This window comes from Ranitomeya variabilis, chromosome 3 (assembly GCF_051348905.1).
Source record: "Ranitomeya variabilis isolate aRanVar5 chromosome 3, aRanVar5.hap1, whole genome shotgun sequence".
NCBI classification, from domain to species: domain Eukaryota; kingdom Metazoa; phylum Chordata; class Amphibia; order Anura; family Dendrobatidae; genus Ranitomeya; species Ranitomeya variabilis.
The window spans coordinates 321,810,698-321,815,437 of record NC_135234.1 but is presented as its reverse complement, the minus strand read 5'-3'; the positions used below and the strand labels follow the sequence as shown (position 1 = coordinate 321,815,437).

Sequence of the window (4,740 nt, the reverse complement as noted above, 5' to 3'; positions counted from 1 at the left end):
CATCGCTGTGCATGACCTAACCGTACATGAAAGACGGATTAACGGCGTTTGTCCAGCACTGGGTGCAACCCTGGACTTCACCCTTCCCGGGCCAAGAGGGGTTAAGTGACAGGTGCAGCCCTGGAAGCCGTGCAACTAAACCTCGGAAACCTGAAACTGTACATAGTTAACTGTTTGTTTCCCTGCTTTTTGCTGCTTTAAACCCGACTGGGGTTAACTCTTAAAGGGATCCCTTTGTTTACCCGGGATCCCTTCTTCTGCTTTTTGTTTTGTTTGTTTTCTACGTTTGCACAAGTTATCAAAGAACTGCTGAATCATGAACAATGCATGATACAAACTTCTTGTATATAGTTTGCACCTTCTTAAAGGTGTTCTCTACTGGTTTTACATGAAAGAAAAGGACTCTTTGCGAAGATACAGTTCTTGGAACCTGCACTGGAGTCCTTGCTGCATATGGACTTGCAGCTTGAGAAGTTGCACTACCTCATAGAGACTTGGTCCCCTCTTAAAGGGGATGTTCGTATCCTGCACTTATGAACAGTGTTGCCTTAAGATGGTTGAATGGCAATAATGTCCTGAAAAGAAAGTATTGATGATGTTGATATGTGAAAGTTAAATGTAACCAACTAGTTGATTGTAAGAAATGTTCAATAATGTGTTAGAGAATGAGGACAGGAAGTGAACCCGTAGGGGTTAGTGGTGAGTCCTCCTAGGAGCCATATAGAGATGGCTCAGTGATCTTGAACTGAAAGAAAAATATGTTCTATACTGTGTATAGTAGTGGAAGGACAGTAGGCTTGGGCGGAAAGGATCGGTCCTGTAACAGAAAGGAGAGGCAGCAGGCCTGGAGCAGTTAGGACAGGCGGTCCTGCAGACGTAAAGTAGGAGAATGTAGCACAGTTGCTTAAGCCTTATAATGTGTTATAAGAAGGTCTTTAGTGGATTCAGAGTGTACATCCTTAAAGGCAATGTTAAATTAATGTTTAAAAATTTTGCACTTAGTAGAATACCCGGTTGGGTAAGAAAAGTTATTTATAGTAAGTTATTTAAAAGTATTTAACCATGTTTGTAACGTTCAAGTGTCCTCACCTCCCATAAAGGGAAGCTCTGTTCAAATATGCTTACTGTTATTGCACTCACAAAAATTGTATGTCTTTTTGCTGACATGTATTGTTGTTTTCTTCCCAGTCCAGGAGTACTGGATTTAACCGGGGGGGAGTGCAGCGCCCCAAAGTCCTGGTCGTTGCAGTACTGTGGCTCCGCCGCTAAGGGGGGCTATGGTACGTTTGATGGCACTGAAGGAGTTCATCTGACCAGGTATCACATACACCAATACATTTCACAGTCGGGCCTCCAGGGGGAGCTAAGGGTACTATTCATTAGGCCACTCCTCACATACTGGTAAAACTGGGGGTCAGGCAGGAAGTTAGAAGAGAAAGCTGACTGGGTTGGAACCAGGCAACACCTTGTGGCAGAGGGTGTTGCAGGGGGAGATTCGGTAGGGTCCCTGTCAGGGGTGGGATCCTGACAGAGGCCTGGCAAACAGAGAGAAAGCTACGGGACCGCGCCTGCACTTCATAGCGGCGGTGCCCTAAGAAAGGACAAGAAGCGAGATTTATTGTGCTGAGTGAGAAACGAGATCAAAGCAAGAAGGAGAATACCAGTAGGAGTCGTGCTGTAAGATCGAGGCAACATCCTACTGAGGCGTAAACAACCGGCGGCCGGAACGCCGAGGAGGTACAGAGCTCTAAGCCATACTTCAAAGCAATGGCAGGACAGTCAGTCACAGGCGGGCTGTCTCACCTAAATCACCTACGCAGACATAGGGGGCAACCTGTGGAGAGGGGCGACTCTAGGGTCCCGGAAGAGCTCCGAGCCTACCCGTCATACGGGTGCGTTCCAACCATAACACCTGGGAGGGATGGAAGATTAGCAGAAGATCATCTAATCGAGTTGTGAGGGAGCACGAGAAACAGACACAACAGTTGTGGGTCTATCCCGTAAGCACAGCAGGGGAGGACCACAACACATAGCGCTAGCAGGAAGGCACAGATTTCCACCTGCAAGGAGAACTCTGGAGGTGCCATTGGACCGGCCGGACTTGCGCAGCCTGGTGAACCGTATTCCGGGCTGAGGACCCAGAGACCTTCAGTAAAGAGGTAAAGAGACTTCAACTTGGTGTCCTCGTTATTTACTGCACCGCACCACCATCACTATCCACATCTATTACTGTACGCCCCTCAGCAGGGTCACGGACCGGGTCTAGCCACCGTGACAACCCCAGAGCAGAGACTCAGAGGCCCGGTACCGGGTACCCCTCGGCCCTGCGGCAGTGGGGGCGCTACACATAGACAACCCCGGGCACTTGCCTTATGCCTATCCCAACCCGAGGCACTTGCCTTATGCTTAACCCACCCCAGGGCACTTGCCTTATGCCTAGGCAATCATGGGGCACTTGCCTTATGCCTAGGCTGCCACAGGGCACTTGCTTTATGACTAGTTTGCCCCGGGACACTTGCCTTGTGCTTAGCCTCCTCTGGGGCACTTGCGTTATGCCTTGCCCCCATGGTGCACTTTTGTTATGCCTACCCCATTCAGGGGCACCTGCCTTATGCCTAGCCTGCCCCAGGGAACCTGCCTTATGCCTAGCTCTTAGTTGTTTTATTTGTTGTATTGTCTTTAACTACATAATATTAAACAGATTACACTGGCGCTCACCCTAGGAAACCGCAACACTCCTTAGCTGCTGGGATGCGGACAGAGTAGTGCCTGTGTCAAGAGTCCTAAACCACGTAATATAATATTGATCCTGCACTTAAGGGTAAACCAGACAGAAAAAAAAAATACTTCACATAGGTCCGGCTGCACAATACATCAAAGCCTCCACTTGTACTATGGTAGGTGCCTGTGTGAATATCACCCAATCCCTCTGATGGCCAGAACCCTGACACCTCCGTATGAAATCTCGTTCCACTGCTGCCGGCAGTAGGACCGCGTGTAGCTGCAGGCTTACCTGTGACTCATTGGTGCTGCAGCATACGATGCAGTTTCGTGTCTGCAAGGTGCCGGTTCGTTGTTGGAAACAAGCGTGCAGGGGCTATGGCAACGTGTGCACCGAATGGTGAGGCGCGATATGCAGCTAGGGAAGCTCCTTCCGGTAGCATCCCTAGGTATCGCATGGGGCAAAAAAGAAAAAAAAACATGGCTGATAGGCTCCACCTACTTGTGACGTCACATTCAGAATGGAGCGCAGAGGCTCTCAAAACAACAGGGGGACAGAGCTGTGCAGGGCCGCCATCTACTGAGCTGACATTTGTCTAATAATCTGTGGTGTCATTAGGAGCAATCAGGGCTGCAGCTGGAACGAAGGGAACCATCAGGCCTTACCCAAACTTTAATGCAGCGGACGATGCCCAGAAACTTCGGAAAGCCATGAAGGGGATGGGCATAGTTCGAAGATGCCATCATTGATGTGATTGCAAAACGGACAATTGCCCAACGCCAGGAAATCAAAAGTGCTTATAAGACCTCTGTCGGAAAGGATTTGGAGGATGACTTAAAATCTGAGCTCAGTGGAAACTTTGAAAAAGTGATTCTAGGCCTGATCACCCCGATAACACTGTATGATGTGCTGGAGCTCAAAAAGGCAATGAAGGGAGCCAGAACTGATGAGGGTTGTCTTATTGAAATCATGGCCTCTCGTTCTGCAGAAGAGATCAGACACATCAATGGCGTTTGTAGATTGAAATTCAGCAAGCCCCTGGAGGACGATATTTGTTCTGACACATCTTACATGTTCCAGAGGGTGCTGGTATCTCTCTCTGCTGGCGGCCGAGACCAAAGGGATAATGTTGATGATGCACTTGCCAAGCAGGATGCCAAGGACTTGTATGAAGCTGGTGAGAAGAAATCAGGAACAGATGAAGTCAAGTTTTTGACAATCCTCTGCTCAAGGAACAGGAAACATTTACTTAAAGTGTTTGATGAATACAAGAAGATTTCAAAGAAGAAAATTGAGGCCAGTATCAAGTCTGAGATGTCTGGTCACTTTGAAGATGCTCTCCTGGCTATTGTAAAATGTATCAGAAATAAACCCACTTACTTTGCTGAGAGATTATAAAAATCCATGAAGGGTCTGGGCACTGATGACGACACGCTGATCAGAGTAATGGTCTCTCGCTGTGAAACTGACATGTTGGAAATCCGCTAAGAGTTCAAGAAGTTGTATGGAAAGTCCCTGCACTCTTTTATCAAGGGAGACTGTTCTAGAGATTAAAGGGAACCTGTCACCCTGGTTTTTCATTCGGAGATAAAAATACCGCTACATAGGGCATGAGCTGTGCTTTACAAAAGTGTTTTTTTTCTACCCTGATTCCCCACCTAAGCTGCCGAAATTACTTACCAAAGTCGCCGTTTTCGCTTGTCAATCATGCTGGTCTGGTCATAGGGGCGTGGTGACAAAGCTGTTTCTTCCCCCAGATCTTGCTTAGGTTTCCGTTGGTGGCGTAGTGGTTTGTGACTGCGCAGGTGCCGAAAAACAGCGCGCTCTGCGCTATATCCCTGGTGATCGGTGGGGGTGGCCATCTTCCTGTGGCCGCGCGTGCGCAGTTGGAGCGCTCTGCTGCCCGGGGCTTCAGGAAAATGGCCGCGGGCTGCCGCGCGTGCACAGATGGAGATCGCGGCGGCCATTTTCCTGAAGCCGAGATGCGAACTCTGTTTCAGGAAAATGGCCGCCGCGAT

The 4,740-nt window shown here is 48.8% G+C and overlaps 1 pseudogene; it reads left to right on the top strand.

Moving 5' to 3' along the window:
* Positions 1-3,324: 3,324 nt before the first annotated feature.
* Positions 3,325-4,273, top strand: LOC143815931 (annexin A4 pseudogene; annotated as a pseudogene).
* The last annotated feature ends 467 nt before the right edge of the window (positions 4,274-4,740 follow it).